Source organism: Bombina bombina, chromosome 2 (genome assembly GCF_027579735.1).
Source record: "Bombina bombina isolate aBomBom1 chromosome 2, aBomBom1.pri, whole genome shotgun sequence".
Lineage (NCBI taxonomy): Eukaryota > Metazoa > Chordata > Amphibia > Anura > Bombinatoridae > Bombina > Bombina bombina.
Window position 1 is genome coordinate 1,115,131,984 of NC_069500.1, and position 25,033 is coordinate 1,115,157,016.

Sequence of the window (25,033 nt, forward strand, 5' to 3'; positions counted from 1 at the left end):
TCTAGACCTGGACTGTTTGTTTGGCTTTATGCTCTAACATATTTCCTTCTTTTTTTTTGGTTGCTTGAAAATGATGGTTGCTTGAGTTTCGGATAACTGAGAGTTTACTGTATATATATATATATATATATATATATATATATATATATATATATATATATATATATATATATATATATACATATATATACACAGTTGCAAGAAAAAGTATGTGAACCCTTTGGAATGATATGGATTTCTGCACAAATTGGTCATAAAATGTCATCTGATCATCATCTAAGTCACAACAATAGACAATTACAGTCTGCTTAAACTAATAACACACAAAGAATGAAATGTTGCCATGTTTTTATTGAACACACCATGTAAACATTCACAGTGCAGGTGGAAAAAGTATGTGAACCCCTGGACGAATGACATCTCCAAGAGCTAATTGGAGTAAGATGTCAGCCAACTGGAGTCCAATCAATGAGATGAGATTGGAGGTGTTGGTTACAGCTGCCCTGCCCTATAAAAAACACACACCAGTTCTGGGTTTGCTTTTCACAAGAAGCATTGCCTGGTGTGAATGATGCCTCGCACAAAAGAGCTCTCAGAAGACCTACGATTAAGAATTGTTGACTTGCATAAAGCTGTAAAGGGTTATAAAAGTATCTCCAAAAGCCTTGCTGTTCATCAGTTCACGGTAAGACAAATTGTCTATAAATGGAGAAAGTTCAGCACTGCTGCTACTCTCCCTAGAATGGAAATAGTGGCAACGGTGTTAGTTTAAGCAAATATCAACCCCTTCATAATATAGTATGCTGAAATAATAATAGATATATAATCTATTCAGTATTCATTATATACCAGTTAGTATCACTGGTGAAGTGTAGGAGAAGGGGGGTGCTGACTGTCTGATAGATATATAGGTACAAAAAAGAGAGAGAAGTTTGACAGTACCCAGCACTCACAAAACACTATATTGGTAGTGGAAGGCATATTTGTGCATGTAGCGTCTTAAGGGTTATGCTGCCTGACTGAAATGTTAAGCTGTGCAGTGTGTGAGTTGCAACAATTGTTGCAATATGTGGGGTGGGGACTCTTACCTGTTATAAAAGTGCATGGATGCTGGAACACTTCCTCTTTCTTGTCTGCAACTGCTGGAGAAAGGTTTTTTCTGTTTTGCTTGCAAGATGGTGCGGCCTAGGCGTCAGTCGGTTCCTCCAAAGCGGATGAGGGAGTCTTCGCCAGTGGCACGGCGAGTAACTGTGAGGGGGAGAGGTGGCAGTTTAGGTAGTGAGGTGGTAGGCCCTAGCCTCACCCCTTCCCGGGATTCTGGGGAGCCCTCTGGAGTGTCTTCCTCCCCTTCCCTTTTCCCTGGGTCCCAGGGGGAGGATTTGGAGGATTCTGGGTTGGTTTCAGGGGGTGGTGGAAGCGATGGGGGGGTGGAAGTGTCTCCGGTTGGCTCAATCGGCCTCCCAGAGGTGTTTAGGGCCGAGCAGCTTGCGTCGGGCGGGGGGCCTAGCTCGGGTCCTTTGGCGGTATCGGGGCGGGTAGGCCCCGAGCGGGGGCACGTGGCGCAGGGCCGTGGGCAATTAGGCAGGTCGTGTGTTGGGCCTGCAGGGTCGCTAGTTGCCCGGGAACATGAGGGCCTTGATTTGCAAGGGGAGCGGGTGTGCCTAAATTTGAGCGCGGGGCCTTCGGGCCTACACCGCGTGGTTGCACCTGGTGGCCTAGTGGGTCCCTCCCCAACCCCGGTGGCTTTAGGCGGCGGTGATCGCGGCCCGCACGGTGCCCCCTCTGTTGGTGGTGGTATCGGTGGGTCTGCGGCCCCTCCTTGGGACGGGTACTTACCTAACTTACCTGTCCCTGAGGCGGCACGGGAGGCGGTCGTGGCCTTAATCCAGGCCCTTTCGGCGGGAGCGGGCCTGGGCGTCGCGGCGGGTGTGGAGCAGTCCGGCATCGTCTCCGGTGGTCTGGCGGGTGTTTCGGCGGTCGGCGGCATGGTTCAGGCCGGAGCGATGGGCGGTGCTTCGTCCCTCGGCGGAGTCCTCCGGTCGGTGGTAGGCGCGGGTGATTTCCGGTTTTGGGCGCGGTGGAGTGCAGGCGACGGATGGCGGCGCGAGAGGTGAGTCGGGAGCCCTGGGATCCGGGAGGGGCAGCACCGGACAGGCTGCGGCGGTGAGCGGTCTCGAGGGGACAGGCACTTGGCAGATGGGGGCAATGGTGGGGGCGCATGGTAGGCATACGGGTGCTGGCAATGGTGGGTCTGAGCATCAGGCTGGGGCTTCCGTAGGCCTTGGTGTTTGTGGTAATATGGGACCTGTTGGTGTGGGGCACTGGGGCGGGGAGGGTCAGGCAGCTATGGCAGTGCCGGGTTTGTATGGAAGTGGGGGACTGGAGTTTGGCCCTGCTGGGGGCAGTAATCAGATGGTTGGCGGGCTGCAAGTTGGGCATGAGCCTCTAGGGAGAGGACAGCAGGATGTGATGGGGGAAATTTTTAGGTTGGCATCAATTTTGGCCCAAGGGCCGTACGGGGGTCCCTCCGGGGCGGGGGGGCATCAGCATACAGTGCCGGTCAGCGCTGGGGGGTTGGACCCTGGTCATGTTGGAGTTGGGCGCAGGGGGCGGGCGTGTGGTCATGGGGCAGCGGTTGGAAACTCAGGGGCGGGTGGAGCGGTGCAGTTGGGAGTTGGGGTCCCGGTGGGTGGTCAGCAAGGTAGTTCTGTAGCGGGAGGGGGTGGTGCCCATTCCTTGATCCCTGGTGCTCCCGATTCTGTTTTGTTTTCCCAGGTGAGCGGGGCCGCTGTGGTGGCAGTTGGACATGATTCTAGGCATGAGGTGACTCAGAGGACCGGACCAAGCCAGGAGGCTCTTCCCCCGGCGGCGACAGGAGCAGGTGAGCTTGCATTGTGTGGGGTGCTGGGGGAGGGTGCGGGTGGTTCATCTAGTGACACTGGCTCTGAGAGTGACGACTCCTTAGGGCCAGTGTCTAAACCTCAAAAACGGGTATTGAAGTATCTGCGTAGGTTGGTAGCCGGGCAACAGAGGCAGGAATTGAGGCTAGCTCCGGGTGGGGGAGTGCAGATGGGGGACTCAGTGAGTGTTGGTCAGCAGGTAGGGTCAGGGGCTGTCAGCTTGGCGGTGGCAGACAGGAAAGTGGCGCTGCAAGGGGATGCTTACCCCTGCAATGTGCATTCATTGCATTCTCCCCTTAAAGCTAAGACGATCAAAAAAATTAGAGATGGCAAATATCTGCACATTTTCGATTTGTCGCTGGAAGCCCATAAGGCCAAGGAGCGGAGCGAGGACGGCTCCGGTCCAAAAAAGGTCAAGAGACCGGAGACAATGGACGAGTGGCGCACGTGCTTTAGGGTTTTGGCTTCTTGCCTGGTAGAGGCGAAGCCGGAGGTGCGTGTTGACGTGTTAAAATATATGGAAACTATTGAGTTTGTCCATAAGACGTATAAGGAGGGGGTGTGGCGGTCTTATGATGCGGATTATAGAAGTAAGATGGTGGGGAACCCTTTGCTGACCTTTGGCACCACGGATGTGCATTTATGGCAGCGCTTGGGTTCGGAGAGCTCCCCCTCCCCCCCTTCAGGTGCAAGGGCAGGGGGGAGTAAGCAGATGGGAGGAGTCAAGAGAAAAGGGTGAGAGTGTTGGAAGTTTAATGACGGGAAGTGTGACCGAGGAGCGAACTGCTCCTTTCGACACTCCTGCATATACTGTGGAGCTGGTCACCCAGGGACCGAATGTGCTAGACAAAAAGAGACGGGGGGCCGCGGAGCCGGCAGGGGGGCTGCTGGGGCGAAGGGCACCAACGCCGTTGAGGGTGGCCGCCCTTGAGCCATGGCTCAGGGCATACCCGGACAGGAGGGCGGGAGAGCTTCTCCTGGCCGGGCTGCGCGAGGGTTTCCTCATTCCAGTGGTAGGTCCGGTGATTGGGGTGCGTCAGAAGTGGAACCTCAAGTCAGCGTATGACTACCCTGACGGAGTGAGGGATAAACTGGGCAAAGAACTGAGTTTAGGTCGGATGGTGGGCCCCTTTCGGGAGCCACCCATTGAGGGTTTGGTGGTCTCCCCACTGGGGGTTGTTCCGAAGAAGGAAGCAGGGAAATTCCGGTTGATTCAGCATCTATCATACCCGAAAGGTAATTCGGTCAATGATGCAATCAACCCGGAGGTTAGCTCAGTTTTTTATCAGTCGTTTGACCAAGCAATGGTTTTGGTGCAACAGGCTGGTGTTGGGGCACTCTTGGCGAAGCTCGATATTGAGTCGGCCTTCCGTTTGTTGCCTATTCATCCAGCATCCTTTCGGTTGATGGGATGCTGGTTCGAGGGTGCTTACTATGTAGATCGTTGTCTCCCGATGGGTTGCTCGGTCTCATGCGCATTTTTAGAGATGTTTAGCACATTCCTGCACTGAACTGTGTTTTCGGAAGCGCGTGGTGGGCTTATAGCCCATTACCTGGATGATTTTCTGCTAATCGGCAGAGCTGGGTCGTCTGAGTGCGCGCGGCTCATGTCAGTGATGAGAGCCCTATTTGCGCGTTTTGGGGTCCCATTGGCGGAGGACAAGACCCAGGGGCCATGCACTTGCCTGACGTTTCTGGGTATCGAGATCAATACTGTAGAAAGGCAGTGCAGGTTGCCAAGGGATAAGGTGGTTCGAATGCTGGCCACGGTTTCTTCGGCTGCGGCGGCTGACCGGCTCTCGATAAAAGAGTTGCAGTGTTTACTGGGTTTGCTCAATTTCACGTGCAAAGTTATCCCGATGGGCAGAGTATTCAACAGGAGGTTGGAGGGCCCTCTAAAAGGGGATAGCGGAAGCCGCAAGTCTTGTCCGGTGTCTCCAGATATGAAGGAGGATTTGAGAATCTGGGAGTTGTTCCTGGAGGATTTCAATGGGGTCTTGTTATGGAGGCAAGTGAGGACATCTAGTTAGGCTCTGCATCTGTTCACGGATGCGGCGGGAGCGAAGGGTTATGGGGCTTACTTCAACGGTGCCTGGAGCGCCGGGGAGTGGCCTGGGGCCTGGGTTGAGAGGGGATGGACCAGGAACCTTACACTCCTGGAGTTGTTCCCTATTGTCGTAGCCATTGAGTTATGGGGGCGGCAATTAGCAAACCAGAATGTAATATTCTGGTGCGACAATCTGAGCGTCATGTTTGCTATCAACAATCTTTCAGCCTCTTCCCCTGTTGTGGTGCGTTACCTTCGTTGGGTGGTGCTGCGGTGCTTGCAGCACAACATTGACTTTTCGGCGCGGCATGTGCCTGGGGTTGATAACGTATTGGCAGACGCGTTGTCGCGAGGCCAATGGGAGGCATTCAGGAAATTGGCACCAAGGGCAGCAAAGGTTGGTACTCCTTGTCCTTCCTTTCTTTGGCAGGTGGCGGAAGGGGGGACGTGCTGACTTCGATGGTTCAGGCGTCACTGGCACCTGCTACCTGGAAGGCCTACGGCAAGTACTGGGTGGAATGGGAAGTCTTCCTCAAGGGTAAGGGCGTCCCGGTGGAATCCGGATCCCCAGCTTTGTTGCTTGAGTGGATGGTGTGTTTGAAGGAAGGTGGCTGTAGGAAAGGATCCATGCAGGGAAGGCTACCTGCTTTATCCTTTTTTGCCAAATGGAGGGGTATCCAGGATGGGACGAATGCTTTCCTGGTTAGGCAGGAAATGAAAGGTTGGGGTAGGATAGAGGCTAAGTCAGCGGATCGGCGAGAGCCCATTACAATTCAGCGGCTGGGGGCGTTATTGGCAGCGCTGCCAGAAGTGTGCGCGGATGAGTATGAGGTTGCTTTGTTTAGGGCGGCGTTTGCGGTTGCTTTCTTTGGGGCTTTGAGAGTAGGCGAGATAGTTAGTCCAACCAGGTCGGCGGTAGGTTGTGGTGTCCAAGCGCAGCATGTCGGGTCTGTGGAGTTTTGCCCCGTCCGGTTCGCTTCTGAATTTTCGGTTAGGAGGCCAGGGAGTTCAGGGCAGTTTTTTATTCATGCGGATGGGTCTAACTTGTCCAGATTCCAGTTTCGGAGGGTGTTGGAGGAAGTGGCTAAGAGGGTCGGCTTGGACCCTGGGCTCATCACTCCCCACTCCTTTTGCATTGGAGCGGCCACCAGCGCAGCTGCGGCTGGGGCATCGGAGCGAGAGATTAAGAAATTGGGAAGGTGGAGTTCCAAGCGGTATAGGTCATACATTAGACCCCTTCAGAGTAAAGTGTAGATAGTTGAAAAAGGGGGGGGGGTATGGACAAGTGGACCGGGACTTAGTAATGTGGATTTTTGTTGATTTTAGGTGTAAGAGCCCCTCCTTGTAGAGCGTGGATAGTCGGCCACTCGTACGTTCACTGGGCGGCCATTCACAATTTGAAGCGCCCGGGCAGCCAGCAGCTGGGATTTCGTCCAGATGCGGTTTCAATTAGATGGCTGGGAAAAAGGGGAATGTTGTGGAGTGATTTGCAGGGTCTCCTGGAGGAGGCCTTCCTTCGTTGGGGGCGGCCTTCATTGATAGTGCTGCATCTTGGGGGAAATGATGTGGGGAGTTTGCCTGTGTTGGAGTTGGTGAACATCATTCAATTGGATGTACGTTGGTTGAAAGTGCATTTCCCGGGAGTGCGAGTGGCCTGGTCAAATGTGATTGCACGCTTGCAGTGGCGGCATGTGAGAGTGCACCGTTCAGCCTACCGTATTCGGAAGAAGTTGAACAGGGATGTGGGGAGGTTGATCGTGAAGGAAGGTCGTTTTGTAATCAGGCACGATAACATCTTGGGGGACTGCAAGCGGCTGTACAGGCCGGACGGGGTTCATTTAACAGAGGAGGGCTTAGAGCTATTTTTGGCTAATCTAGCTGGCGCGTTGAGGCGGCATGTCAGTTAGCTATCCCTAGGTGTGGCGGCAAGAGCTCCATTATGGGAGTTTCCGCGAGGGTGTGGTCGAGCTAATGGGAGGGGCATGATGTTGCAAGTCGCAGCTTGTAACGCCTCTCCCCGCGGGCCTGCTGACCTAGAAACCCCTTGTGGATGATGCCAGCCTCTGAAGGGTAATGCTCGGCAGGAGCATTGCAACAACCAATCCGGGCCGGTGACCTCACTACGCTGGTTGTATATATATATATATACTAAATTATGGTTAGGCTTAGAATATAGTTTAGCCTCAGATGCCACCACCCATATACAGGGAGTGCAGAATTATTAGGCAAGTTGTATTTTTGAGGATTCATTTTATTATTGAACAACAACCATGTTTTCAATGAACCCAAAAAACTCATTAATATCAAAGCTGAATAGTTTTGGAAGTAGTTTTTAGTTTGTTTTTAGTTATAGCTATTTTAGGGGGATATCTGTGTGTGCAGGTGACTATTACTGTGCATAATTATTAGGCAACTTAATAAAAAACAAATATATACCCATTTCAATTATTTATTTTTACCAGTGAAACCAATATAACATCTCAACATTCACAAATATACATTTCTGACATTCAAAAACAAAACAAAAACAAATCAGTGACCAATATAGCCACCATTCTTTGCAAGGACACTCAAAAGCCTGCCATCCATGGATTCTGTCAGTGTTTTGATCTGTTCACCATCAACATTGCGTGCAGCAGCAACCACAGCCTCCCAGACACTGTTCAGAGAGGTGTACTGTTTTCCCTCCTTGTAAATCTCACATTTGATGATGGACCACAGGTTCTCAATGGGGTTCAGATCAGGTGAACAAGGAGGCCATGTCATTAGATTTTCTTCTTTTATACCCTTTCTTGCCAGCCACGCTTTGGAGTACTTGGACGCATGTGATGGAGCATTGTCCTGCATGAAAATCATGTTTCTCTTGAAGGATGCAGACTTCTTCCTGTACCACTGCTTGAAGAAGGTGTCTTCCAGAAACTGGCAGTAGGACTGGGAGTTGAGCTTGACTCCATCCTCAACCCGAAAAGGCCCCACAAGCTCATCTTTGATGATACCAGCCCAAACCAGTACTCCACCTCCACCTTGCTGGCGGCTGAGTCGGACTGGAGCTCTCTGCCCTTTACCAATCCAGCCACGGGCCCATCTATCTGGCCCATCAAGACTCACTCTCATTTCATCAGTCCATAAAACCTTAGAAAAATCAGTCTTGAGATATTTCTTGGCCCAGTCTTGACGTTTCAGCTTGTGTGTCTTGTTCAGTGGTGGTCGTCTTTCAGCCTTTCTTACCTTGGCCATGTCTCTGAGTATTGCACACCTTGTGCTTTTGGGCACTCCAGTGATGTTGCAGCTCTGAAATATGGCCAAACTGGTGGCAAGTGGCATCTTGGCAGCTGCACTCTTGACTTTTCTCAGTTCATGGGCAGTTATTTTGCGCCTTGGTTTTTCCACACGCTTCTTGCGACCCTGTTGACTATTTTGACTATTTTGAATGAAACACTTGATTGTTCGATGATCACGCTTCAGAAGCTTTGCAATTTTAAGAGTGCTGCATCCCTCTGCAAGATATCTCACTATTTTTTACTTTTCTGAGCCTGTCAAGTCCTTCTTTTGACCCATTTTGCCAAAGGAAAGGAAGTTGCCTAATAATTATGCACACCTGATATAGGGTGTTGATGTCATTAGACCACACACCTTCTCATTACAGAGATGCACATCACCTAATATGCTTAATTGGTAGTAGGCTTTCGAGCCTATACAGCTTGGAGTAAGACAACATGCATAAAGAGGATGATGTGGTCAAAATACTAATTTGCCTAATAATTCTGCACTCCCTGTATATATAAGCCTTAAGCTTCTCAAGTTAATAAGTTTAGAGTTTGCCTGGTTCTGTTTAATAAACGCGACCTTGCTTCACGGTCTTATACCTCCAAATATGTGTCTGTGTCTTTATTGGGTAAGATGGGAATGAAGTCATAGCGATTTGACCCTTATGGTAGTGGAAGGCATATTTGTGCATGTAGCGTCTTAAGGGTTATGCTGCCTGACTGAAATGTTAAGCTGTGCAGTGTGTGAGTTGCAACAATTGTTGCAATATGTGGGGTGGGGACTCTTACCTGTTATAAAAGTGTATGGATGCTGGAACACTTCCTCTTTCTTGTCTGCAACTGCTGGAGAAAGGTTTTTTCCCCGCCCATCCCTCCCTTGTTGTTAACATGTTTGATATTTTGTTGCAGGAAGGGGGGCGGCACTGAGGGAACAGCTGCCATTAGGGTGGTTTTGTTAGGACTTTGGCAGGGGCATGCCTACTCAGGCTAGCTGATCTTAAGTCCAAAGTGGTAATTTTTAGCTCCACATCATGGGCGTATGTTGTGCGTCTTACGTCTAAATGATGACCTTTATGGGTACGGAGCAATTTGCTAGCATAAGAGTAGAAATCATCGGCTGGCGTGGCGGGGTCCCGGACGAATAATGTTTATAGTTTCCGCGAGGGTGTGGTCGAGCTAATGGGAGGGGCATGATGTTGCAAGTCGCAGCTTGTAACGCCTCTCCCCGCGGGCCTGCTGACCTAGAAACCCCTTGTGGATGATGCCAGCCTCTGAAGGGCAATGCTCGGCAGGAGCATTGCAACAACCAATCCGGGCCGGTGACCTCACTACGCTGGTTGTATATATATATATACTAAATTATGGTTAGGCTTAGAATATAGTTTAGCCTCAGATGCCGCCACCCATATATATATATAAGCCTTAAGCTTCTCAAGTTAATAAGTTTAGAGTTTGCCTGGTTCTGTTTAATAAACGCGACCTTGCTTCACGGTCTTATACCTCCAAATATGTGTCTGTGTCTTTATTGGGTAAGATGGGAATGAAGTCATGGCGATTTGACCCTTAAGTAACAGTATGCATTGAAAACTTGATTCTGTCAAGAACTGGTTATTAAAACGTAACTTTTACTAATGATAGAATAAAAAGGGTGGTAAATAATACCAAATGTATAACATAAATATGTGAGACATACATTTAAAACTTAGATTAAGAAACAGATCAGGACTGTGTGTGTGAGACTTCAAAAACAGAATTACTTCCCTGGGTAATAATTCAAATACACCGTAACCCTCAGGGCTCAGAGAATACACGGATTGCTCTAAAGCTAATCTGAAAAGGGGATTGACCCCAACAACATTACCTAATCTGAGCAATACTGGTATCTAGAGCAGGAGAGGAAACGGTTTATAAATGACTGATTAAGGAAGGCAATTGCCACATCAATATGAGCTTAGAAAGGTCCCAGGTAAACACAAATTAGCAAGTCTCATGCACACAGACAATGCAGGCAGTAGTAGTGTAATTAGTTTAAAATTCTTGTAATTTTTTTTATTTTCTGTAATTTAGAGGTTTTATTTTTTTGTACTTTAGTTATTTTTAATTAATTTTATTTAATGTTAGGTAATTCTAGTTAATTAATTTTATTTATTTAATGATAGTGTAGTGTTAGGTGTAATTGTAACTTAGGTTAGGATTTATTTTACAGGTATATTTGTATTTATTTTAACTAGGTAGCTATTAAATAGTTATTAACTATTTAATAGCTATTGTATCTAGTTAAAATAAAAACAAAGTTGCCTGTAAAATAAAAATAAACCCTAAAATAGCTATAATGTAATTATTAATTATATTGTAGCTATCTTAGGGTTTATTTGATAGGTAAGTATTTAGTTTTAAATAGGATTCATTTTTTTAATTATATGAATATTTATTTAGATTATTTTAAATAATATTTAAGTTAGGGGGTTGTTAGGGTTAGACTTAGGTTTTGGGGTTAATTCATTTAATATATTGGGGGCGGTGTAGGGGGGGTAGATTAGGGGTTAATCAATGTACTGTAGGTGGCGGCGGGGTAGGCGGGCAGGATAGGGGTTAATAAATGTAATGTAGGTGGCGGAGGGCTCTGGGTGCGGCGGTTTAGGGGTTAAACAATTAATTTATTTGCGGCAGGGATCGGCAGGATAGGGGTTAATAACTTTATGTAGGTGGCGGCGGTATAGGGGGCGGCAGATTAGGGGTTAATAGGTATAATGTAGGTGGCGGTGGGGTCTAGGAGCGGCGGTTTAGGGATTCATATATTTATTATAGTGGCGGCGGGGTCCGGGAGCGGCGGTTTAGGGGTTAATAAGTTTATTATAGTTGCGGAGGGGTCCGGGAGCGGCGGTTATAGTGTGGGTGCTTAGTGACAGGCTAGCAAGAAAGCTGTGAATAAGCCGATAGGCAGAGAGATCGATGACTGTCAGATAACAACAGTCCGCTGCTCATTGCACCGTACTTTGGCGAACGTATTCAGGTCCGCGGAGGCAATGTTAGGCGAGCGTATTGGGGCCGGCGAATGCAGGTAAGTAGACAGGTCGATAACTAGAGGCCAATGTGTTGAAGGGTTAAGCGTAGTCACAATATCCTAAATTCTTAAGTTAGCGCGCCTGAGTCTTCCGCTTGCACGCATATTTTTACTTTCAAAATACACTAATACACTAAGGCGGCCATGTACATTTTTTACTTTGAGTGCAGGTAGCACAAGAGCAGATTCTTTTTTTTAGCATTTTACTTGTAATCTGGCCCTCTGTGGGATTGCTATGGGAACCAGATTTGCCCCACATTATGTAGATCTCTCCAGGGTTTTTTTTGGAAAATATTTTCTCAAAAAAACTGAATTTGAGACAGGTAAGGGTGCAAGGGTACTAAGGAAGAACTAAAGAGTTTGTTTGAGAAGATGAAGGCAAACATGAGAAATCTTCAATTTAAATTAAAAGCTTGTTTAACAAATTTATATTTTCTGGATTTAGATATTAGCATGTTGGCTGACCAAATATAACATATTCTGCTATGTGTAGAACATTGGCATGTGAAATATTCATATTTCATGTCAGTTTAGCCCACTTTGGTTAAAAGTGATCAGGTTTGCTAGCAAGTAGGGTGTTTTTTGCGATTTTTTGAAGTCTATAGAGGAACACATTAATATGCTCGTGCGATAACTTTTTTACTTTTAACTTGTAATACAAAAAGCCTCTGTCTAGCGGAGTTAACACGTGAGCGGGAGTGATAAATATCGCTCCACTCATAATCTAGCCCTTGGTGTAAAAGACTATTGCTAAACAATCTCATGTGTAAAAACTATGAAATCTATAAGTACCCTTGAAAGAGTTAGACAACCCAAGGACTTAAACAAAGTAATTTCCATTTTAGAACATCAGCAAGTGAAAGGAGCTAGAAAATCACGTACATTTTATCTGGCACATCTTTGACTTCTGAAACCTCTGGAGACCCGGGGTGCCTTCTAGTTGGAAAGAAGATTTTGCTGGAGGTTGTTGTTCAACTTGAATGTATTGAGATCTGGAATTGTGAGTGGGACAGGTGAAAAAACAGGTCATGTGTTTCCTGGGCCTTTTAAAAAAAGTTTCTATATTGTGAACAAAGTTCATTTTAACTGTGGTCTTAGTTTTTGATAACAAAGGTAACATTTTTTTTTTGCATATTAATTAAGTCTTTGTAAATAGGCTTCTCCAAATGAAAGACCATTTGGGTCATCAGATGTCTAATTTTTAGTAAAATATGTTAATTTTGGATTCATTGTTCTAAGAATAGACCTTTGTCTTTCAGAAGTTATAGCTGAATTGACATTACCAACAAATACATTTGCTCTCTGAATCCACTCCGTAATAACTGAGAAAAGCAACAAAGAATTTGTAGAAATGGCTCTTAAGAAAATTCAAATATTTTTGCCATTGGGCCAATAGCATCCAAAAGCTTATCTTGATAAGCTCTGAGGAGCCCGTTTGAGCTTTGTTTTATACTGGCAACTGGAGAGCTAAAGACATTAAGGCATATTTTGGGTAGTAACAAAATTGTTAGGAAGAGATGGGTGGGGACACAAAGCTTTACGTTTAGAGCTAACTTCTTTTGAAAGGGGAGTCCAAATATAATATTCAATATAATTAGCCACTTCTTGCAAGGGGTACCACTGTGAGAATCTAGGGTGTTTAATGTCCTCAGGTGGATGGATTTCCAAAGAGTCTAGAAAAATATTTCCAGATTAAGAAAAATGTTTTGTAGAGGCTCTCTAAAAAAGTGTTTATTTTTTTAAATATTTATCAAAGTCAGAATCATAGGAGATTTCTTGAGGGCAATTTAAAAAAAATGTTCAATATTATAAAAATCTTTTTGGTTCTCTTACCCCCCCCCCACCCTAAAAAAAAATAAAATAAAAAAAAAGCTAAAGAAAAATGAATCCATGTAGACAGATTGATCTGTCAAAAAATGTTCAGTGTCATCTGAAAGAGACATACTAAAAATTCTGATAAACCAAACAATGAGGAAAAAAGGGAAAGATGAACATGTATTTACAAATGAAATAAAAACTTAAACAAATATGTATGGTAAAACTATATGTGAATATATATAGAATATATCATTATTTTTTTATTTTTTTCCGAAAAATGGCTCAGCACTCGCAGGACTTATGATGAACTTTCAAATAATTTATCAAGTTTTAATAATTTTTCAAGTTTCGAGGATATTAGAAATCCCCTTCCTCAGACAAGTGTTTTCATGACAAACGTGACATATAAAGGGTAGATTTATTAATGGTCGAGCGGACATGATACTCTGTAGCAAAATATTTCCGCTAAACCTTGCTAAATGCCGACAGCATACACTGTCAGCATTTAACATTGCATAGGCATTTCTGGTAAAATGCTTGCGCAATGCCGCCCCTGCTCACTGGCGGCCAATCGGCCGCTAGCAGGGACCGTCAATCATCTTGATCGGATCGGGATGATTTCAGTCCACCACCTAAAAGGTGGCGGGAAGTTAAGGAGCAGCTGTCTTACAACCAATGCTTCTTAACTTGCGTTTCAGGCGGACCTGAAACGATGGGGCTTCGATGCAACTGCTTAATAAATCAACCCCAGAATGTGAACTTACCTCCCTGATGTGTTAGAGCGCAAAAAAACCCGCAAAATGAATTGAGGTACATCAATAATTATGTCATCATTAGTGGCCATGTTACTACAACAGCCAAAATACATGAAACAAGGCTGGTTGGTTAGTGCTGTGTTTGTGCTGGTTGGTGCCGTTTAAATTTCAATTCTATCTCATTTTGTTATGATTTATTACCGATTTAATAAAGGTCACTAAAGGTCACCCAGCCCCCTTACAACAGCCTAAGCACATGAAACTGGCCGGTTGGTTAGTGCTGTGTTTGTGCCAGTTCGTGCCATTAAAATTTGTATTATTTTGGTTTTTTAGTTAAAACAGTTTGTTATTTGTCAGTGAAAATTATGTAACCCGCCATCCAATACGCCTCAGCTGTGTAATGTTGGCACTTCATGTTTTTAAAATGTGAATACAAATATACCATTAATTTGTGCTGTGTTTCTGTTGATTTGTGCTTCAAAAATTAACATTAGTGCCAGTTTGGTTTTGGAGATATTAAGCAAATATTATTGAAGTCTGCCCACTTTGCACTCCACCTTATTACAGTTTAAAAACAAATATACCATTTGTTTGTGCTGAGATTCTGTTGATTTGTGCTCAAAAATTGAATGTCTGTGCTGGCTTGGTTTTGGAAATATTAAGCATTATATTTGATCCAATCCCGCTCATTTTGCAATCCATGTTATTACATTTGAAAAGAAAATATACCATTTGCTTGTGCTGTGTTTGTGCTGATTTGTGTTGCAAAAATGTACGTTTGTGCCAGTTTGGTTTTGGAAATATTGAGCATTATATCTGATCAAACTCCGCCTACTTTGCACCCCACATTATACATTTTTAATAACAAATATACCATTTGTATGTGCTGCCTTTGTGCTGATTTGTGCAGCAAAAATGAACATTTGTGCCAGTTTTATTTTTTCAAACTCTGCCCACTTTGCACCAAACATTATTACATTTTAAAAAATAAATGTAGCATTTGTTTATGCTTATTTGTGTTGCAAAAAAAGGTATGTTTGTGGCAGTTTGGTTTTGGAAGGTTTTGGAAATATTAAGCATTATATATTGATCAAACTCCACCTACTTTGCACCCCACATTATTAAATATAAAATATATATATAATTTATTTGTGCTAATTTGTGCAGCAAAAATGAACATTTGTGCCAGATTCATTTTTTTTTTCATTTTTTTTATTGAAGTCATAAACAAATACAGAGTATAGGGTATGTCTCAAAACATTCACAAGTCAATGTATACAGAGCATAATTAGGAGACAATGAATTCTAGTATCTCAAACATTTCCATAAAATGTGGGCTATCACATAAAGAGACTTCGGTTTTGTTTTAGAGTATAATAAATGTAATATAAGCAAAAATGGCCCTCTCCTAGCTATATACAAAGAGAAGTAAGGTATCTATTCAGATAAGGGTAAGACTAGGGAGGAGGTAACTCTATAGTTATATGGGGAAGGGGGATGCAGCGGGCAAGAGCCGCTCAAAATGTAATAGGGGTGGGGGGCGGAGCCAGTTAGTATGTCCGCACCAGGAGCAAATTTAGTTGGGACTAGAGTATTATTACTTAATATGAACATAATCACACTCATCTAAACCCTTGTACTCCTATAGCGGGAGCCTGAAAACATATAATATAATATTAAGTGGAGGGGGGACGTTAGAATAGTTGGAGTCTGGGGGACCTCTGGGTGAGCCCCTCTCCTAGGGGAGTGCCACCTATAGGCGATGTGGGAAAAAGGAGAAGGGATATGACCCGCAGGCATTAAGTACCAGCGGGAAAGGGAGGAGAGAGGCTCAACCAGGACAACTATTATGTGCTAATAACGTGAGCAGGAGCATAGATAAATTAGGGATGAAAGTCATACAGTCGCAGATAATGATAGCCAATAACAAATAATATAAATATAACACAACATTTAGGCAACAAAACAGATACCTATACATCTGAATATATCGGACTGCAAGGTAGATGGTAAATAACTTTACCCTGAGGCATCTCTAGAAGCTGCATGTCTAAGTAAATAGATAGATTTTGGTGTAAGAAAAATGGATTAAATATTAGAGATGACTCACAATACCTTTAGTCTCCACTGTAGCGTATCAAACTTTATAGTGACTGGGTGAACATGAAAGTCAATATATATGTAACTAGCAAATTATAAATGCCCTGTCACAGGAAGCTAATATGTGGCCAGGGTGGGAGATACGGACGGGTTGTGTGTTATATGGCCTATATACCTATCGCGGTCTCAGACAAAGCGTAGAGCTCAGGTTTCACTAAGTTCTAAGTGGACCGTTAGTATATAAACAAAAGGGCCTCATATAAAAGACTAGGGGTACAGCCGTTAAAGATAAGTACAGGTATCTGTAGACAGGAGAAACAAAAATAATACATTGAAAATGTAAACTCCCAATCCCTTTGCTAATGTAGAGAAAAAATAGAGCTATGTCTTCTGTGAAGAGTCTGTATATGGCAGTCTGCAAAGGGTCAAATTATTCAAGTGATAAATAGCTATCAATATGTCTCTAGGGGGTATGTGTAGCTGGGACAAATTAGCTATGCATAGAAATTAGTATAAACATTTGTAACTGAACCTTAGCATTTTTACAGAAAGGTCCTTAAAACATATTTAAATATTGCAAAATGACAGGGAACATTTAACTAAGAGCAGATATAGTAAGCAAATGTGCTATTAGCAATGGATATATTAAACTGATACGAGGTATAACACGGTTAATACGGTTCTCATTAATGTGCCCTAATATCAAATGCTCAGCATTGGATTCAGAAGCTGTAATAACACATAGTCATTGGAGATAAATAACAATGTTAGTCTGATTACTAGGGACTTGCTAACACTTTTGTTAGGGCTCTCAATATCTTCAGCCCACTTCGACTGTATTTTTGAGTGTCCAGCAACAAGATGTCAACTTCGTCAGGTCAGACTTACAGGATTCCTGTGTGTGAGTGGTTGCAGAAGGTGGCGACCACATAGTCCCGTCTGTCTCCGTGTACCATAGAGAGCAGCAAGAATCGGCACCAACCTCCTTAGTTGCCCTAGCCAGTGTGATGTCAGGAGATAGCAAGCTCTAAATGGTGGAGTACCGGAGTGTGGAGCTTCAGTTCCGAGATAGGAACATTCATCAGGTTGCGCCAACAAAACACATCCACTCTGTACTGTGAGATCCGTCGCGGCACATAGGGAACTGTCCTGTAGAAGAGACTCCTTGTAAGACTGCGGTGTTGCAAGCACTAAGGGTATTGCCCTTGAATTGAACTGGGGTAACTCTGGGAGATCTTTGCTATCCGCCATTTTAGATATTGAGCTAGCATTCCCTTTAAGCTGGTCTCCTGCTACCAGCCGCAAATCCAGGAAACAGCTATCCATCTTCTCCCCAAGTTTGGCTAGAGATATGAGGATCTGCTCATAAGTAACTACCATATTTGCTTACGCAGGAAGGGATGCAGTGTAAATGCCGATATAATTAGAAATCAGGCAGTCCCTGCAGCCTCGTGGGCAAGCCAGACAGCGCAGTTCTTAAGAGTGGTTGTAGGACACATGTAAAGTTTCACCGAGCTATATAGGGAAGAGTTGCCGACCCTCTGCACAAGTATAAATCTCTAAATTAGTTAGGGAACATAAATTAAGCTCTCCGTTAGGCTAAATGTAGATTAATATCACAGGAGCTCATGAGATGTACGTCTGGTCTCCTCTGTGGCCCTCTATGCACCGGAGATCGGTGGCTATATTTGTTGGTGGGTGGGAGCCGTTATGGGAGGTGGGTGGCGGCCATCGGTGGCCCTGGTGATCTGGAGGGGGGCAGGATCATGGGCAGGGTTGGCCGGGGGCTGCCAGTACCCAAGATGGCCCCCAATAAGGCAGAGGGGGAGCGTTAGAGAGCTGTTTTGGGGGTATCAGGGAGGTTGGGGGCTAAGGGGGATCCTACACAGTAGCATATGTAAATATGCTAAAAAAATATATTTTTTTTTAAAAAAAACCTTTTAATTTAGTACTGGCAGACTTTCTGCCAGTACTTAAGATGGCGGGGACAATTGTGGGGTGGGGGAGGAAAGGGAGCTGTTTGGGAGGGATCAGGGGGTGGGATGTGTCAGGTGGGAGGCTGATCTCTACACTAAAGCTAAAATTAACCCTGCAAGCTCCCTACAAACTACCTAATTATCCCCTTCACTGTTAGCCATAATACACGTGTGATGCGCAGCAGCATTTAGCGGCCTTCTAATTACCAAAAAGCAACGCCAAGTCATATATGTCTGCTATTTCTGAACAAAGGGGATCCCAGAGAAGCATTTACAATCATTTGTGCCATAATTACACAACACAAGCTGTTTGTAAATAATTTCAGTGAGAAACCTAAAATTGTGAAAAATGTAGCGTTTTTTTTTTTTTATTTGATCGCATTTGGCGGTGAAATGGTGGCATGAAATATACCAAAATGGGCCTAGATCAATACTTGGGGTTGTCTAATACACTACACTAAAGCTAAAATTAACCCTAGAAGCTCCCTACATGCTCCGTAATTAACCCCTTCACTGCTGGGCATAATACACATGTGGTGCGCAGTGGCATTTAGCAGCCTTCTAATTACCAAAAAGCAAAGCCAAAGCCATATATGTCTGCTATTTATGAACAAAGGGGATCCCAGAGAAGCATTTACAACCATTTATGCTATAATTGCATAAGTTGTTTGTAAATAATTTCAGTGAGAAACCTAAAGTTTGTGAAAAAATTTGTGAAAAAGAGAACAATTTTTTTTATTTGATCGCATTTGGCGGTGAAATGGTGGCATGAAATATACCAAAATGGGCCTAGATCAATACTTTGGGATGTCTTCTAAAAAAATATATACATGTCAATGGATATTCAGGGATTTCTGAAAGATATTAGAGTTCCAACTAGCGCTAATTTTGAAAAAAAGTGGTTTGGAAATAGCAAAGTGCTAGTTGTATTTATGGCACTATAACTTGCAAAAAAAGCAAAGAACATGTAAACATTGGGTATTTCTAAACTCAGGACAAAATTTAGAAACTATTTAGAATGGGTGTTTTTTGGTGGTTGTAGATGTGTAACAGATTTTGGGGGTCAAAGTTAGAAAAAGTGTGTTGTTTTCCAATTTTTCCTCAAATTTTATAATCTTTTTTATAGTAAATTATAAGATATGATGAAAATAATGGTATCTTTTGAAATTCCATTTAATGGCGAGAAAAACGGTATATAATATGTGTGGGTAAAGTAAATGAGTAAGAGGAAAATTACAGCTAAACACAAACACCGCAAAAATGTAAAAATAGCCTTGGTCCCAAACGGACAGAAAATGGAAAAGTGCTGTGGTCATTAAGGGGTTAAAAACAAATATACTATTTTGTTTGTGCTGAGTTTCTGCTGATTTGTGCTAAAAAAATAACGTTTGTGTCGGGTTGGTTTTATATGCCATTTGTTTGTGCTGCGTTTGTGCTGATTTGTGGCGCAAAAAAATATAATTGTGCCGGTTTGGTTTTAGAAATATTGCGCATTATATATAATCAAACTCCACCTACTTTGCACCCCACATTATAAAATTTTAAAAACAAATATACCGTTTGTATGTGCAGATTTGTGCAGCAAAAATATACATTTGTGCCAGTTTCGTTTTTGAACCACACATTATTACATTTTAAAAACAAATATACCATTTATTTGTGCTGTTTATGTGCTGATTTCTGGAACAAAAAAAGTATGTTTGTGGCAGTTTGGTTTGCACCGCACATTAAATTTTAAAAAACAAATATACCATTTATTTGTGCTGTTTATGTGCTGATTTCTGGAACAAAAAAAGTATGTTTGTGGCAGTTTGGTTTGCACCGCACATTAAATTTTAAAAAACAAATATACCATTTGTTTGTGCTGCATTTGTGCTTATTTGTGAGGCAAAAATGAACATCTGTGCCAGTTTAGTTTTTGATATACTGAGCATTATATATGATCAAACTCCGCCCACTTTGCACCACACATTATTGAATTTTAAAAAGAAATATGCCATTCGTTTGTGCTGAGTTTCTGATTATATTTGCTAAAAAAAATAACGTTTGTGCCGGTTTGGTTTTGGAAATATTGAGCATTATATTTGATCAAACCACGTCCACTTTACAATCCATCACTGAGATTATGAGTTTTGTGGTAACAGGGGTGCGTTGCTAACGAGCAGTTTTTTCTCATCGCTCACTTAAAACAACGCTGGTATTACGGGGTTTTTTAAACCCGGCGTTAGCCGCAAAAAAAGTGAGTGTAGAGCAAAATTTAGCTCCACATTTCACATCAATACCAGCGTTGCTTACAGTAGCGGTGAGCTGGCAAACGTGCTCATGCACGATTTCCCCATAGGAATCAATGGGGCAAAATTGTCTGAAAAAAAACCTAACACCTGCAAAAAAGCAGCGTTCACCTAACACCCTAACATGAACCCGAGTCTAAACACCCCTAATATTACACTTATTAACCCCTAATCTGCCGCTCCGGTACACCGCCGCCACCTACATTATCCCTATGAACCCCTAATCTGATGCCCCCAACATCGCCGACACCTACTTTTTATTTATTAACCCCTACTCTGCTGCCCCAAATGTCGGCGCCACCTAACTACACTTATTAACCCCTAATCTGCCGCCGACAACGTCACCGCCAGTATGTAACTAATACATACATTGTTACATTGTAGCAATCTCAGGGTTTATTTTTATTTTACAGGCAACTTTGTATTTATTTTAACTAGGTACAATAGTTACTAAATAGTTATTAACTATTTAATAACTTCCTAGTTAAAATAAGTACAAATTTACCTGTAAAATAAACCCTAACCTAAGTTAAAATTACACCTAACACTACACTATAATTAAATTAATTTACTAAATTACCTACAATTAACTACAATTAAATAAAATAAACTAAAGTACAAAAAAAAACCCCACTAAATTACAGAAAAAAATTAAATAATTACAAGAATTTTAAACTAATTACACCTAATCTAATCCCCCTAATAAAATAAAAAAGCCCCCCCAAAATAATAAAAAAAGCCCTACCCTACACTAAATTACAAATAGCTCTTAAAAGGGCTTTTTGCGGGGCATTGCCCCAAAGTAATCAGCTCTTTTACCTGTAAAAAAATACAATACCCCCCCAACATTAAAACCTACCACCCACACACCCAACCCTACTCTAAAACCCACCCAATCCCCCTTAATAAAACCTAACACTATGAACCCCTAATCTGATGCCCCCAACATCGCTGACACCTACTTTTTATTTATTAACCCCTACTCTGCTGCCCCAAATGTCGGCGCCACCTAACTACACTTATTAACCCCTAATCTGCCGCCGACAACGTCACCGCCAGTATGTAACTAATACATACATTGTTACATTGTAGCAATCTCAGGGTTTATTTTTATTTTACAGGCAACTTTGTATTTATTTTAACTAGGTACAATAGTTACTAAATAGTTATTAACTATTTAATAACTTCCTAGTTAAAATAAGTACAAATTTACCTGTAAAATAAACCCTAACCTAAGTTAAAATTACACCTAACACTACACTATAATTAAATTAATTTACTAAATTACCTACAATTAACTACAATTAAATAAAATAAACTAAAGTACAAAAAAAAACCCCACTAAATTACAGAAAAAAATTAAATAATTACAAGAATTTTAAACTAATTACACCTAATCTAATCCCCCTAATAAAATAAAAAAGCCCCCCCAAAATAATAAAAAAAGCCCTACCCTACACTAAATTACAAATAGCTCTTAAAAGGGCTTTTTGCGGGGCATTGCCCCAAAGTAATCAGCTCTTTTACCTGTAAAAAAATACAATACCCCCCCAACATTAAAACCTACCACCCACACACCCAACCCTACTCTAAAACCCACCCAATCCCCCTTAATAAAACCTAACACTAACCCCTTGAAGATCACCCTACAGTGAGACGTCTTCACCCAGCCGGGCACAAGTGGTCCTCCAGAGGGGCAGAAGTTTCCATCCGATCTGGGCAGAAGAGGACCTCCAGACGGGCAGAAGTCTTCATCCAGGCGGCATCTTCTATCTTCATCCATCCGGAGCGGAGCGGGTCCATCTTGAAGCCAGCCAACGCGGAGCATCCATCCAGACCGACGACGAATGACGGTTCCTTTAAATGACGTCATCCAAGATGGTGTCCCTTGAATTCCGATTGGCTGATAGGATTCTATGAGCCAATCGGAATTAAGGTAGGAAAAATCTTATTGGCTGATGCAATCAGCCAATAGGACTGAGCTCTCATTTTATTGGCTGTTCCAATCAGCCAATAGAATGCAAGCTCAATCCTATTTGCTGATTGGATCAGCCAATAGGATTTTTCCTACCTTAATTCCGATTGGCTGATAGAATCCTATCAGCCAATCGGAATTCAAGGGACGCCATCTTGGATGACATAATTTAAAGGAACCGTCATTCGTCATGTAGTTGTCGGTCTGGATGGATGCTCCGCGTCGGCTGGCTTCAAGATGGACCCGCTGCGCTCCGAATGGATGAATATAGAAGATGCCGCCTGGATGAAGACTTCTGCCTGTCTGGAGGTCCTCTTCTGCCCGGATCGGATGAAGACTTCTGCCCCTCTGGAGGACCACATGTGTCCGGCTGGGTGAAGACGTCTCTCGGTAGGGTGATTTTCAAGGGGTTAGTGTTAGGTTTTATTAAGGGGGATTGGGTGGGTTTTAGAGTAGGGTTAGGTGTGTGGGTGGTGGGATTTAATGTTGGGGGGTATTGTATTTTTTTTACAGGTAAAAGAGCTGATTACTTTGGGGCAATGCCCCGCAAAAAGCCCTTTTAAGGGCTATTTGTAATTTAGTATAGGGTAGGGATTTTTATTATTTTGGGGGGCTTTTTTATTTTATTAGGGGGATTAGATTAGGTGTAATTAGTTTAAAATTCTTGTAATTATTATTTTTTTTTTTTGTAATTTAGTGTTTGTTTTTTTCCGTACTTTATTTTATTTAATTGTAGTTAATTGCAGGTAATTTAGTAAATTATTGTAATTATAGTGTAGTGTTGGTGTAATTGTAATTTAGGTTAGGATTTATTTTCCAGGTACTTTTGTATTTATTTTAACTAGGAAGTTATTAAATAGTTAATAACTATTTAATAACTATTGTACCTAGTTAAAATAAAAACAAAGTTGCCTGTAAAATAAAAATAAACCCTAAGCTAGCTACAATGTAACTATTAGTTATATTGTAGCTATTTTAGGGTTTATTTTATAGGTAAGTATTTAGTTTTAAATAGGAATAATTTATTTAATTGTAGTAATTTTATTTAGTTTTATTTAAATGATATTTAAGTTAGGGGGGGTTAGACTTAGGTTTAGGGGTTAATAAATTTAATATAGTAGCGGCGACATTGGGGCGGCAGATTAGGGATTAATAAATGTAGGTAGGTGTCGGCGATGTTAGGGACGGCAGATTAAGGGTTAATAAAATTGAACTAGTGTTTGCGAGGCGGGAGTGTGGCGGTTTAGGGGTTAATATATTTATTAAAGTGGCGGCGATGTCCGGTCGGCAGATTAGGGGTTAAAAAATGTATTTAAGTGTTTGCGATGTGGGGGGGGGGCTCGGTTTAGGGGTTAATAGGTAGTTTATGGGTGTTAGTTTACTTTTTAGCACTTTAGTTAAGAGTTTTATTTTACGGCGTTAGCCCATATAACTCTTAACTACTGACTTTTAAATGCGGTAGGAGTATTGACAGGAGAGGGTCTATCGCTCACTTTCTCCAAGACTCGTAATACCGGCGTTATGCAAGTCCCATTGAAAAGATAGGATACGCAATTTACGTAAGGGTATTTGCGGTAAGCTCAAATCGCGGAATAAAAGTGAGCGGTACACCTGTACCTGCCAGACTCGTAATACCAGCGGGCGTTAAAAAGAAGCGTTGGGACCTCTCAACTGTGCTTTTTAAGGCTAACGCAAGACTCGTAATCAAGGTGCTTGTTATTAAATTTCTTCTAGCCAAGTTCCAAAGTTTTAGAAGTAGACTGTTGTCTACCTACTCCAGCTTGCTACTGTTTGTGTAAGGGGAGGGTGTTGGAGTGTCTGTTCTTTTTGCTTTCCAGACCATTTCAGTGGGTGTCTCTGCCTAAACTTTTTAACAGTGCTAAACTGGAAGCTTCTAAGTAAGTTCTTAAAAGGTTTAATACTAGATTGTTATATCAGTGTCTCTGCATATTATTCTTTATATTAGTGTCAATTGCATGCCGTTATATGAAAATTGGTGTATACTGTCCCTCCAATAACGGCAAAACAAAAAACAAAGAGACACAACTGAGCTTTAAGCAGGACAAATGCAGCACTAATGGACTGTTTTGTGATCTTTAAATCATCATTAGTATTTCAGTAACTATAATAAAAGATTTAATTATTTAAATGGCACAAACAGGTGAATGCATAACCCTGGCGAAACAGTCAGGTGAGGGCAAAATCGGAGTCAAAATGGGTGCCGCGTTACATGATTTCCCCATAAAAAAAAATCAGCACAAATAAAAGTTTTAACGGCAAAAACACAGCACAAACACATGTTATAGTTGTTTTTAAAAATTAATAATATGGGGTGCAAAGTAGGTGGGGTTTGATTATTTATAGTGCCCAATATTTCCAAAACCAAACCGGCACAAACATACAGCTAGATTACGAGTTTTGCATTATGAGGGGTGCGGTGCTAACTCCCATGTTATTCTCACCACTCACTTTCCTACAGCGCTGGTATTACAGGTTTTTACAAACCTGGCGTTATTAGGCAAAAAGTGAGCATAGAGCAAACTTGTGCTCCATACCGCACTCCAATACCAGCGCTGCTTAAGTCAACAGTGAGTTGGTTGTACGTGCTCGTGCACGATTTCCCCATAGACATCAATGGGGAGAGCCGGCTGAAAAAAAAGTGTAACACCTGCAAAAAAGCAGCGTAAAGCTCAGTAACGCAGCCCCATTGATTCCTATGGGGAAACTAAATTTATGTTTACACCTAGCACCCTAACATGAACCCCGAGTCTAAACACCCCTAATCTTACACTTATTAACCCCTTATCTTCTCCCCCGACATCTACGACACCTTCATTATAC

General features: G+C 42.8%; 1 long non-coding RNA gene across 1 annotated transcript in view; it reads right to left on the reverse strand.

The window, feature by feature from the left end:
- The window catches only part of LOC128648179 (uncharacterized), a 94,793-nt gene that overhangs the window by 4,117 nt on the left and 65,643 nt on the right, over window positions 1–25,033 (reverse strand). Inside the window, exon 2 of the long non-coding RNA XR_008400527.1 lies at window positions 12,160–12,269. This is a non-coding gene — a long non-coding RNA (uncharacterized LOC128648179). The remainder of the gene's footprint in view (window positions 1–12,159; window positions 12,270–25,033) is intronic.